Here is a 14,425-nt window from a genome sequence, read left to right on the forward strand (position 1 = left end):
GTTATTGCTGGAGTCATTAATCCAGGTGTGGTTTTAATGGCCCCTGTTGTTTGGATCTGCTTAGCAGGCTGACTTCTTAATGTCTGAGCATGTAGCTGTGTTGAATTTGGCCTAAGTGAGGTTAACTGGAAAGAAGAGAGCTGTTGTTGGCATGAAAGATGGGCTACAGAGAGTTGAGTGAGCAGAGGTTTAAAGCAAAACTCTGACTTGCTGAGAAGTGCAAGCAGCAAACTGTGAAGTACATTAATTAAATACTAGTGAGCAGCAGGGAAGACTATGCTTAAGAAGACAGTTGTGTAGAGTTTTAAAGAAAATCTAAACAAGGCCTTGGGAAACAAGTTTTTCCATCTTTGTTCCTTTCCCTTGTTGTAACAAAATTTTAAATAAAAAAATTTAATTAAAACAAAATTAAAATATTTCCTCCAATCCAGAGAGATTTTATGGTCATGTAGAATTCACAAAATCTGAAGCAGCCCCAGACTCCTGTTGTTGGCATAAGATGGGGAATAACAGTGCTGCTGACCAAGGCAGAATGGTCATGCTTGGAGGTCTGTCTGGAACAGTGTGGGCACAGGAGGTAACTCGGTGATAGTATCTTTAATTATACAAAAAGAGGGTTCTTGCAAACATGATGATTTTCAGGATTTGTCAATATTTCCAGTTGGGGTCAACAGATACCAGAATTGAAACATGGTGACATTAAGGATTAACAAAAGGCTTTGGAGGCCAGCCAGGGAGGATTGCATGTTTGGGTTTTTTTCTACCTTTGTTATATTACACCTTTATGTCTAGTGCAGTTAAATCCTTGACCTTTCTTATGAAGCCTTGAAAGATCCTGTGGGGGTTGATGTCTGGTAATTGAATCTGGATTAGCTTATTCTGTGATGCACTGTTAAAGTAAGAACTGTTTTCTGGAAAAGAATCTGTGGCTGTCAGCACGATACAAATATTTGAAGGATGGACCATAGAGAGGCACATGCTGTATCCCATAGGATATTTTATTCTTCCTTCATGCTGGCTTTATCTTACCATCTTTTGAAGGTGAAGCTCTCTGCCAGCAAGATTGTTTTAGCTTTGAAGGAAATCACACTCTTTGAGAACTGGCTTGAAGCAGACCTTTTTCCACCCAGTGCAAAAATAACTGTATCCTACCCAGAATCAAATAAGCATGAAAATGAATTGCCCATGAAAAATTTATATGAGTGGTGCTTCAGGAAATACTTTTCTTCACTTTTCAAGTAGCAGCAATGAATATATAGCAGGGGATCTGCTGGAAGAGGTTCTGTATTTTACCTTCTCTGCTGTAACATTTCTCCAGTTTGCTAAGGTGGTGGAATTCATTAGGATATATTTTTTTAGTGGCATCATGTATATTCATTTAATCACAGAAGATGCCAGAGAAGAATTTCCATGAACCTGGATCCAAATGTCACTTTTGTACCATTCCAGTTGTTTAAGGTTCTGTTTGAAGGGTGTAGAAAGAAAATAAGTTGCTTTGGAAAAAGTTGTTTCGAAGTATCTTAATTGGACAGTGATAAAGTTCTTCCACACCTTTGCCAGCTTCTAGGATAATTGTTTTAGGCACCCCACAATTCACAATATTGAACTAAGAAAAGTTGCAGTTCCATGTCAGCCTCAGTTTCATATTGTCTTCAGCAAGGATGATGCTTAGGTTGCTTGTGGTCAGAATGGGAAAAGGCCATCTGTAGGGGGTAAAAATTTCTATCCCATGTCTCAAGTAATGGTCTCTCTTCTGTTTAGTAACCACTAAGTATGTATATTCTACAAAGGAACCCCATATGAAGAAGAAAGTCTCAGAACTAACCAGGCAATTCTGCTAAACTTGGTGGAAATAGCTTGCTATTTCTTAGATCCAAGACATAAGACAGGCTTAATCTTGTTCCTCAGTTTTATCCTGGAGCTTGGACTGCATAAGTCAATTTTCTATGTGTTAGAGGCAAAATCTGTGTATTTGCTTAGTGTAAGTTAAGCAAGGCTTCCTATGAATTCAGTCCAGGATTGGGGGACTCAGGAACATGGCATGAGGAAGCACCTCTTTAGAAATTTGATAGAAGTACTAAGACTACTTCCTAGTATAATCCTACTCCAAGATTACATCTAAAACAGAGACGAAGCTTAATAAGACAGTACCTCTTCAAAGAATAGATGTAATTTCTCCAGTAAAATGAGCATTTTTAACAGCACCACCTGGTGACTGCTCTAGCAATATTTCCTCACTAAATTATAACTGATAAACCTGCTTCCTTGGGATAGGTGTCATAGCTAATTCTCAGTCATATCAGCTTGCCTGTAGTTGGGGTTTTTTGCTTATGTAATACTGGAGGAAGAGATCACATCAATCTTCACAAAATGTACAGATGGCCAGTTATGTCTGAGGTGAAGTTAACTCCTGTGTGCTAACTGGCAATTTATTAACTTTGGAGGTTAGATTTTGTTTTGTGTCATGTCCTGTGCCCCAGGATTTCTTTTGTGGAAAGGCTCTGGTGGTTAGCTTTGATTATAATAAGCTGTTCACACCAAAGTGGAAGCTGACTTGCTTAGTTCAAGCAGAGATATTAGGTAACTATCAGATTCTGCTTCTAATATAGATAGGATTCTAATAAAATATTTCAGGCTTATGAAAATAAGAAATAAAATATTTCAGGCCATGTGTCTGTCATTTTTATCATATCCCTCATGGAATCACTTTATGAGCTTTGAGCTAATACCAGCTGCAGATTGAAAGGGGAACATTAATAGCAAGCTGAACCTGAGTTGCTGGCTGATTATCTAGAAGATCATTTTAATACAAGGACCCATAAGCACAAAGAAAAAAAGCTGAGGGTTCTTGGAAGTATTCTAGGGACAGCGGTGAATGAAGAGTAAGGTTTATTTTCTGCTTTTCCTTTCAGGCTTTTCTTTTGTTGCCCTGAAAAGAAAGTGAAAAGGCCATATGTGACCTGGCTTGGCAGGGATGCTCAGCCCCAGGGAAGCCCCATCACTGGTCCCTAGGAGGAGGGGCAATGTGTGTGTAGAAGAGCTAAGGGAGAAGGTCATTGACAATTCATTTATTCCTAATGAAGCAAGGGAATCACAGGGCTGCTGCGTAAGAACTGCAAAATCTGCAGTTATGTTGCAGCAGCAGTTTCCCGAGAGACCAATTGTAAGAGGCAATACTTTGGACTTCAGTGATTTAAAAGGCTCTAATTCCCTGTACTTGTTCCGTGGAAGTCCCCACAGCAAAGGTGATATGAAAAACACAACAAATCAGCCTTGCAGCTGCTTCAGAGGTAGTTTGGAACGATGATTGAAGCAGGGTAATCAGGGTAAACGTCTGACACCTATGATTTAACTTTTCTTTAAAGTAATCGAGTGGTAGCCTGTACTAGGGGATCGATAGCATGTAAGGGAAGGCTTCCCTCTGTTTAGAAGGTAGCCCTGCTCTTGGTCTGCAGGACTGATTTAGTATTATTCTCTAAGAAAAAGAGATTGGAGGAGGTTGTGCAAGTGGCTCTGGCTTTACTTGCACTTATCTGAGGTATGTTTAGGAAATTGGCACTAATTGTGTGATGTACAAGTTGTGTGGTGTGGGTATTTGGGGGGATTTTTGTTTGTTTGGAATTTTTTGTAATTTTTTGGTTTTTTTTAATCTTCCCAGTAGACAGCACCTAAGTTGTTCCTTACTCTAGCAAAGAATGATCAGCTTGAATTTCTAATGCTAAGTGCAGGGAATTGGTGACTGTGCATAATCAATGACATGGTCAGCTTGTTGCTTAATTTCAGTTTCTTCTTGTTCTTGTCCTGATGCTGTGCAAAAGATGAAAGTTAGCATCTAAAAGAGACCAAAAAAAGAAAGGCTCAGAGTAAATGTGCCTTGCACATGGAAGCCCCTCTTGAAGTCCTGTAAATGAAAATTCTAATTAGATGCACAACAACATCTGAAATTCTGTAGAGAAATACCTTTGGGCGTACCTCTGACTGCTTACTCCTAAACTTCTTTGGGCTCCTTGTTTGTGTTGCAATATTCCATTCTAATTCAGGTTTTAAACTATGTATGTTGAGCTGTGGGGTGCTCTAGCTGGTACAGTGCTTGGGTAGACATTTAATAATGTGCTTCTTGCTTCCAGTAGAAACAGAAGTGGACATTCAAAGCACTGGTATAGATGAACAGGTTTTTTTCAGGAGTGTCAGCGTGTGGGAATTTCCTCCTTTTTGCTTATTACAAAAAGATGCAAAATTCTTTCCCTGCCCCAGACTGCATGCTGGGTATAACATGAAGACTGAGTTTAAATGCATGATTTGTGGAATCTCTGGAGATTCATTTTGACACAAAGTTGATGGCACTAGCTAGAAAGAAACTTCTTTCAGAGCTCAGCCCGTCCGGAGGATTTCCCCAGCAGCATTACTGGGATGCAGTGCACGTGGCGCTCGTGCTGGTGTTCTCGGGTCACCTTCCATGTGGATACAGCGCTGCTGGAGCGTTTTAGTTCTCGGCTGTACCGAAAGAGAGAGACAATGACTTTTGCAGACAGGGGATGGCACTGTTGCACTGTAGCTCCTCAGCCTTCCGTCCAAACTATCTCTATTTATAACAAGGGCTTGGTATTTACCAGGAAGGGAGCAGATGAACCAGATGCATTACTGCAAGATTTTCTTGAAATAATTCTGCATAAAATATCAGATTTGGTTTACTGGGAAGTTTATATGTTGATAAAACCCCTGAAAGAATGTGTTAACATGCATCTAAATTGAATGTTAGCAGTGGACATAGTTTAAGGCACTCTTATTTACTTTAGATTTAAAATGAAACCAGCAAGCATTTAAGCTTCTTTCTACCTTTCTTTTATTCTGGAAAATGCAAACTTCCTTTCTCAGAAGCCTTAGTACATTGTTTTCTTCAGCAATTCACCCAGAAATTCTTTAGGGCAAGAGGCCAGTTCTGAAGAATGCCTGGTCCATGTGGGCAGACATGTGGTGGGTGTGGAAGCAGCATTCAGATTGCTTGTCTTGGTTCTCACCACAGCCATAGCAACATGGCAGATGGGCCAAGATTATTTCTTTTGAAGGACAGGCTTTTGCCATGTAAGGCAATATAGACCTTGATCAGCACCTTCAGCTTTAGCTGTGAGCTGAGTGCAGTCAGAGCTGTTACTTGTGTACTGACATCAGCACATGGCAGTGAGGTATCTAACTCTGCTTCAGTCTGATGATCCTCAGATGGAGTCCCATCTGGGATGTGTTGTTAACAGCCTCAGTCGTGAGGTGATGAAAGTGTAGGTAACAATGGCAAAGTCTGCATTCAAAATACAGATGGCAGGAAGAGCTGAGCAAGCTGTTGCTGAAATTAGCTCAACAATTCTGTCTCTTTTCTTGGAGGAATGCAGCTACCTCTGTCTGTCTTCCACCAGTCCACTGCGACTCCCTTAGCTCTACCTGAAAGGTGGTTGTCTCATGTTCACCTGCACCTTTGTTTCAGCAAGGCATGGGCTGTAATCCTAAAATAAACTGTACAATTTGGATAAAGTATAGCTGTAAAGCTGACATGAGCCAGTACACAAGAAACACTGGCATTTGTGTTTTCTGCTTAGGCCCCTTGTCACTGACCAACCACTTCAAACTGTTGGTGTGAAACCTCTAGTGAAAAAAAAAAAGACCATGTCTATGACTATCAGCAGGAGCCTCTTATGCAAAAAGAATGAAACCTTGGAAAAGAAAACTTAAACTGCATCAAAATCTTTACCTTTCTCTCTCCTTTTTTTTTTTTTTTTTTTTTTTTTTTTTTTTTAATAATTTCTTCTTCCCCTGAAAATGTCTGACTGACTTACCTGAAACAATCTGTGTGATGTGGCATCGTTTAGTATTTTTGGGAGGGGAAAGGGAAAAGATACAGGTAGTTCTGATTAGTACCATTGGCACTGCACTTAAAAACAAAAGAAGTTTCAAAGTGACATTTGGTTTCAAAAGTAAATATAAAAAGTTTGCTATGCTTTGCTTTGGGACCAAAAAAAATTTTCTCAGCTTGTACCCACCTCTCCCCATCCTCATCCTTTCTGCTTTACTGGAGCTTGATTTCTCATTTGAAGGACAGGCCCTATTGCTGCCTGCTGAGGTGTGTAGGTGACTCAACTCCGAGGCCTTCCTGCTGTGAGGAAGTCAATTTGTTTTCTGGACAAGACAAATCAGATTAGAGATAACCTGTGTGCTTCTGTGACAATATCAAAGGCAACCAATCAAGCTAATGATAGCAGCATTATTAGAAGACATCTGATTCTCATCCATCACTAGGAAGAGATAATTAGTTAAGAATCCTTTGGCTTATTCTAAGTCCATACCTAGATTGCAAGGGTCAAGTGCAAGGAAGGCATATCTCACCACCTGCCTTAGTTGGGAAGTTGTGCTTCTTTCAAAACTGTGTCCAGCCTGTCTTTCCTGGGTTGCTGGTGGTCATTGCTGACCAGGAGTTTGGTAGTTGTCCTTAGGACTCCTTTAGAAAACGATTACACAAGTTCAGTGGAACAAGTGCTCAACTTTTCCCCCCTGAACACTCCTTGAGTTTCAGTGAGTCAGTAAGAGGCTCAGGGGCAGAGTCAGGCTCAGCAGAGCAGCCAGGGAGGTGTCTCAGAACATTTCTCATCTACCTGCTGGCTATGCAGTGCCACCACAGTCGTGTTCAGCACGTCTTAACCTGGCAATGGCAGGAATAGAATACACTAAAAATGTCCCAGCTTTGTTTTCTTTGGGGCCTTGCATAGTAAAGGGAATAATCTTTCAGGTGCTGTTTTGAACAGAGTCCTCTTTATTCTGCTTGTTGTTTTGTTTTGAACTTTGAAGAGTGTTTCTAAAAAATTATGTTGGAGCAAAGTGAATTTTTTGCCCTTAAGTTTCACCTGATCATGCAATGTGTGTTTGTGTGTGCAGTTATGTGATGACTCCTTCCTGGGAACTGGGAATGGAAAAAGTGAACTTTTAAAGGCAGAAGCACTATTGAAAAATTACTTCACTTGTGGTAAATAGATGGTCACCAATGAGAATGATTTAACTTGAAATAGGGAAAGCTAGACTGGAAAAAATCATTAAAATTATATTGTAAAACCAATAACACTGAAGTAATACAGGAATAAAATGGAAGAAATTAGAGAAAAAAAATAGGTATCTGTATTTGACTTTTTGATAAGTATTAACATGGTAATGCTATTTCTTATCATTATTGCTGTTTCAGAAAGGGGGAAACAATGCACAGATGCTGAAAAACGCATTCAAGTTTACTCACTGCATTCCTGTCAAGGCCAGGCCTCCTAAAAATATTAGAACATAACATTACCTCAGGGAGTTAAAGAAGAACTAAACTTTTTCACTTACAAAAATTAGTAGCTCAACCTAGGACTTCAAACTCACCATTTGTGTTAGAAAACATTCCATGCAATGTCATACAAAACTCCAAGTGTTCTGCATTAAGAGCAAGCCAAGGTACATGATCATGGTGTTCCTCCTGCACCTTGTATTTTTTTCCCCTGGACAATACTGAAATCTCTCTGGAACATCCTGTCTGAGCTGTCTCCAGCAAGGTTCTGCCTGTCATTCATGGTGAGGAATGTCCATGTGAAACTAATCTAGGATGTGTAGCACTTATGCATTTAGTGCTGCTGAAATCAGTCTCTGTCAAAATGTTGATGGCCTGCCATGCCAATTGAGACTGAGGATGCATAAAGTGGTGAAATGTTTATTTCAATGCTATGATGATACACTATTTATTTTACACTAGCTGATGATACACTATTTATTTTAAGACTACTGAACTGTGTGGTTCTGATGTTTTGAAAAGCATCTATGAAATGTCCTGGTTGTATATCTACCACAGGTAAAGATGAAGTGGAACTCTGGAGGCAAATACTGCTGGATTCCAGTTGTTCAGTGCCTAAACTTGGTTCTGGATTGCTATAGCCTGGACATATATGCCTTTACATAGAGGTATGTAAAATACATAGAGCATTCCACTTCAAAGCACCCTGGTTTGGACTTCAAGATGTAAACTCTTTCAAAGCTCTGTTTGGACAGGGATTTGGGACAGAGACCTCAAAAAGGGAAAGTTTAATTCCACCTTATTTATCCTTTTACAGAGGGAGTATTTACACCAACAAGATTAAGTTGTGGATTTATGGATAAGTATTCAGAATTTTCCTTCTCAACATCCTTGTATTAGTGTTACCTCATCCATTTGAACTACAAGCCCGAAATCTTAATTTTTTTTTTTCCTCCTCTGTAGATAAATTCCTTTAAATTACATAGTATTTATATGCAGAAAAACAAAATAGGGGGCACTTTCTTGGAAGACATTAGGTGTCTAAGCTCTGGGCCTGTGACTATGAAACCTACATTTTCATGGTTAGCCTAGGACTCCACAGATTCTTTTGTGCAGAATTTAATGTTTTCCTGGGGAATGCAAGGCTTCCCTGCTGGGCTTCCCTGGAGGAGTCCATTCTAGCCTTCTGCCCAGGAGGCAGTCCAGCACATGGGGTGGGTGAAGTCATGCCTATTTTTAAAGCATATATTTGCCTCATACCACAGAAATCTGAAGATTTGGGGTTTTTTAATTATGTTCATTGACTAACACGGTTTAAACTGTACTTGCTAAAGAGTCTAAAAAGGCAAATGAAAATCTACTGTCACTGCATAAGGAGTAGAACCATTTTCAGATATGCTTTATGACTAGCAATAGTTATTTGAGAATATAACATACTTTTATTTTACTCTTTGGAAACAATCTATTGGTTGCCTTCTCTTTTTTAATTAGGAGAATTTGTGCATTGTCTGCTGAAGATTTTTTTGCACCAGCTGTATAATGTGAAATTGGGGAATTAGTTTAGAAGTTCTCTGATGTGCTTCGTGCACTGTTTCACAGTGAAGCCCAGTGTGGCCAAACACTGGTGGATCATAAGCCTACTCACTGTGTCTAGACCCCAGGGCCATATGAAAGGTTCTTGTTTCCTAGGATCTGTCTGACCACTGTTATGGAAACTGTGCTTCATGATCTGTTTAAACAATTAGTATTGATGCCTAACAGCATAATGCATTTTAGTTGTTAAAGTGTGTATTGCAAATGAAAGATCCGTTTCAAGGAACTGGTTGAGTGATCCTGTTTCCTTCTCCCACTCCATGACTTGATATGCCATGTTGTCTGGAGGTATCAAGAGAAACAAATGTCTCCCTATGCAACTGTGATTTATACTTGTGAAAATAAAGTGTGAGTGATGGCCACGTTAATACTGGTCTTCAGAAAGGCTGTTTTTGTAAAACTGTTACACCTTTCAAACAAATAAGGGCTTTCTTTTGGCTGCTCTGCTGTGATCAGTCATAATTCAAAAATAAGAGATGCATGTTTCACTTCTTAGGACAGGAAATAAGTGCTTTAATTATCTCTTCATTCACCTTAGAGTGTTTAATTCACAATTAATATTGCTTACACTACAAGAAGAGAAGGACCTGACTTGTGTATTAAAGGTCACTGAGTTATAGACACCCATAATGAAACTGTCCTTGGTGATGATTAAAGCTGCCAAACCATAGTGACTGTTAGCACTGCTTGGGCTGTTCCATCCCTGCATCTTTTCTCTTTGGAGCAGGTGATCAAAGGGGAAATTGGCACCAAAGTCACGTTTTTCAAGATGAGAGGTCGAAGGGATGGCAGGTTCGAAAGTGTAATGTGCAGGGGCTGAGGGAAAAGGATGTGTGGGAAGGAAGTGTGTTAACCAGATGGCTCCACTTTACTGTTTTTGGGAGCCCTTGAAGAGAGTGAGGGGGAGATCAAGGCAGCAAGTTCCTGCCTGAGCAGAGTTTCAGCCAAAGGGAGCTCTATGTGTGCTTTTCACCTCGCTGGTTCAACTCCACAAGGCTCAAGGTACACCCTGTAAATAAACTCCCTTGTACTTTACTTTGCATCTTTGCGAGCACACTACTCTTGACTTGGACACTGTATGGTGCTGATGCAGATCCTCTTTCTTTCTGGAAATGTTAAACCCTCTATTTGCCTTTCCATTCCAATCAATTAAAAAAATCTAACTTTCATAACTGTTTAATTACAGGGCTTCTGTTGATAAGGAGTTCCAGTTCAGTGGGAACCATTCAGTATTGACTAACTGAAGTCTGTGTTGCACCTTGGTGACCTTTGGAACAATTTATTAAAATGATGCAAAATACCTCTGGAGACCTGTCTTTCCAGGCTAAGAGAGTGGATATTATCACCCTCTAGGGCTCCATTTAGGGAATTTTGTGACTTTTTACAGATAAAGCATGTGGGGATTCTAGGCTACTGCAAAAACACAAAACAAAATATAGGGATGAAAAGATGTTGCATAACCTGTAACATTGCTCTAACAACCATACCACTAGTTACTACTAAAATACTCTGTGGTAAATGATATGTGAGCAGACTTTAACCTAACAAATGAGAGGAGGGGGGAAAAAGGGAAAGATATTATTAGCAAGCATAAGATGAATCATGACTATATGTTCTCCAAAGACGTGAAAATGATATCTATTTGTGTTATACTTGAAAGAGATTTCCAAATGTGTGTACATTGATTATTTATTTGCTGCAACTAGACATAACCACCATTAATTTCAATGAGTGTGAACAAACTTTGAGTAGTGCTGTATAACTAAATTACAGGCAACCTTTTTAAATTTTCATTTTAGCATTATTTGTGCCGTCTAAGAGCATTTGAGTTCCTCATCTCAGCCATTCTTGATATTATTCATTGCTCCTCATCTTGTTACCACATCACACATAATGAACTGCGAATGCTGTGATTTGTGCCGACATGGTTTACTGAATTGCCTTGATCTCCTGCTAAACTTGTTTACCATTAGTTAAAGACACTCAGAGTTTTATAAGAATACCCCACTGACAGTGGATTGCCTAGAAAAATAGTATGTTTCGTTTATATGACATCTATAGGACACAAATAGAGGCTTCTCCACACCCGCCCCAAAAACTGCAGTCCATTTGCACTCGGTCTTGATCATCTGGTCAAATTCCAGTGGTTACTGTAAACTGTCTCTCTGAGAGAAAGGAGAACACTAATTTGCTTTTCGGGTACATCACTGAAAATATGGATATTGGAAGTTGTTTAGGTGCCCTTTAATGAAACAGCTTTTGTTGGTTTGTTTGTTGTTTGTGGGTTTTGTTTGGGGTTTTTTGTTGTTGTTCTTGATGACCTTTCTTAGACTGACTGACTCCAAACTATAAACAGCACGTATTGCTCTTTGTGTATCAAAAAAGCAAATGCAAATTTATTGTCAAAACTTCAACTTTGCTCAAATACTTATGTCAACATGTCTTAAGCTTAACACAGTGACCTCATTTTTTGTAGAAATGCAGTGATTTCTACCATTTCTCTAACCTCTGAGAGGGAAGCAAATCCTATGTTCTGGGATGGAAGGCATTATAATCCTGTTGGTTCAAACATCAGGCTGCTTTGTCAAAGTGCTGTAGAGAAATAGCAAAGAAGACAGCTCCTGTCCTGGGCAGTTCTGCTTCCAGTTGTCTGACACACTGTGATGGAGCAGCACAAAGAAGAGCTGTGGCAAGGCAGGGGTGAACACTGAGGCAACAGCTCAGGCTGCAGTCGAGGGGAAAGCAACGAAAGAGGGAACAGAAATTGCATGTTGATATCCCTGAGAAACTGCCAAAGTGTAAATTGTCCCTGAGAGTGCTCGGCTATTGCTTCCTGTGTTCGCTTGCCCTGTGAACAGCTTGGTGTTTATGGTTCCTGTTGGGGTCAGTAGCCCTAATTAGACCTTGAGCCAGTGATACAACCCCCTCCAACTTCATGCTGATATGAATACACAGTGACCCGTTTCAAAAACATCAATCACGGTTTCATTAATTGTATTTAATCCAGTAGTTTATGCTCAAATGGAGCCCAAGCTCTGGATATTGGCTCTTTGATGACTTAATTAGGTATAGAAGTCAATGACCGTCGAACTTACTAGAGCTGATACACTCCAATATTGACCTTTATCACAAGTGCTTTATTTTCAAAGTTAATATATTAGAAAAATGAATCCTTTAGGTACTGATGAATTTAATGCAGATATATCTGATTCTAACTCTGTGCCTTAAGAAAGATTTTTTTATTTATTTTTTTTTTATCTCGTGGAGATCAAAGCCCAGAATCACTTCTATCACATTTGTGGATCGTTGCAATATGTAATTTTGTGTGTGTTGTGCTACTTGAATGATTGATCAAAATACATGAAAGTATAAATTGAGTTTTAAATAGATTAGAATAAGGAGATAGGAGATAGACTATTCAGGATGTGTATCCAACCTGCTTATTGGTGTTTTAATGTCTCAAATTCCCATAACCAAGGGCTTTAGTATTACATGTTGTAGCACTATCAACACTGCTGAACTGCAGCTCCTGAAGTCAGAAATCCTATACATTAAAAAGAAACCAACAGATGGCATTTTAGAAGCCTCATGTTTCATTGTCCTATAAATAGAGATTATCAAATGCATAATGAGCACCCAGCAAGAATAATATTCCTTCTGTGTTAACCACTTTATTAATCATAAGCAAGCAACTAATACCTTTTTTGCTTCTTACTGGTAGTTCTGTGTGTAATATATATGGTGTTATGGTGTTATTATCATAGGTCTGTGCTCATCTGTGAGTTAACGTTTCAAGTGGGACACAGAGCACAAGTAACACCTACTTTTTTGGTCTTCTGCTAATCATTATCCTGTAATGTGCATATACTGGTATTATGATTATATTGTAGTTTTCATTAAAGATGGATTTCAAATGGTTAGGAATCAGGTTTTCTTTTTCTAGAAGGGAAGGTGGTAACTGGCAGTTAGATATAACTAAAGTCTTAGTTGAAAGGAGGTGAAAGAAATTGCATTTAAAATACTAATAATGCCAGGAAGACAGAGATTTCTTATGGATGGTGTAACCAACTGTGCAGGAGAAACGTCAAAAGATGGTTATGGGAGCATTTGGAGTGTAGAAAAATCAATCTAAAAGGGTGTTACATAAAAACTGTGCATTTTATTATGATGTTGCCTTAGGACTGTTATCCTGTATCCTGCCATTATGAGCTTCTTTCTCTTATAAAGTTACTCTACCTTCTCTAAGTCCCTTAATATTATTTACTGTCTTTTGTAGAAGGAAAGCAGTGTTTTGCTTTTAGTCATGTAAGAAGTAATGAACTAACCCATGTTGTTAAAACAAAATAGATCAGCAAATCAGAAGTGTGCTCTGGAACACAGAAGGTATCACACAGAAAAGAACCCTCACTATTTTGTACATCTCCTTTCCTTGTGCATTTGGAGTCCCATCTGCTTATTTAAGGCCTTGTCGATGCTGCATCCACGTAAAGGTTTTGGGTTTGCATTGGCAGTCCCTAGTGATTCCTTGGCAAAGGTTAATCTCTCCCCAGATAACAGGTCTCATCTTAGACTTCCTCACCTCTGAAGAAGAGAGATGGTTCCTACCACTGTTTATTTTGGTTTGTGTTGGTCTGGGGTTGATTTTTACACATGAAGTTATACTTAGTTTGAATGTTGCTTTATTTTATTCCAGGAAATACATTTTTTTTGTGAGGAAGATGTCATGCAAACATATAAAGGGAAGCTTTGTTATTTCATGAATTGTTTTGCACTGTTTGTCAGCAGAAAATGTCATGAAAGGAACAAAACTGTCTCTTGTCTTAAAGAGGAGTGAGACCAGTAGCCTGACAACAGTTTCATTAATAGCTATTTGTCTGTTAGTCAAAATGCATAAAGAATGACCATAGAATTGGGATTTGGACCTTTGGCCATGGATGGCTGTTTATGGGACTTGAGCTTACATGACAGTTTTTTTGGTGCAGCCACTCTGTTACCCCAAGAGCTGCCTTGGCTTCTCCAGAGCCAGGGGATGTGCTGTGCCTATTGAGGACTGTGCTTATCCAGCCAGGAGTGTGGTGGTTGGAAAAATGGTCCAAAATCTGGGCTTAAAATCAGCCCTGTCATGAGCCCACAGACTCAGTTCTTGTGCAGTCAACCAGTTTGTTTCTCTTGTTTGAGGGCAATGGCTAAATCATAAACAAGGGATGGATTTTTATATTCCAGTTTTCTTTTTAGGGCAAAGAAATATAGAGGTCTGGATTCTGTTCTAACTTACATATCACTATTGAAGTACTAGAGGCAGTCATACTTTTTGGAAGAGTATCCTTTATAAACTTCTCACTGGTGGGGGAAAAGAAAAAGAAATGGGGAGGTGAAAATTTGAGCTACTTAGCAGTAGGTAAGAAGTCAGCCTGGAAAAATGTCATGCATTTCAAAGCAGCAAAGATTTTCTGGCTATTGTGTGAGCTAGAGATCAAGAAATCAGGCATCAGAAAGGTGAGCTCTTAATTTTTATTTCTTGTTTCTAGAGGG

This window comes from Manacus candei, unplaced genomic scaffold (assembly GCF_025592945.1).
Source record: "Manacus candei isolate 608988 ecotype Guabito, Panama unplaced genomic scaffold, ASM2559294v1 h1tg000050l, whole genome shotgun sequence".
Taxonomy (NCBI): domain Eukaryota; kingdom Metazoa; phylum Chordata; class Aves; order Passeriformes; family Pipridae; genus Manacus; species Manacus candei.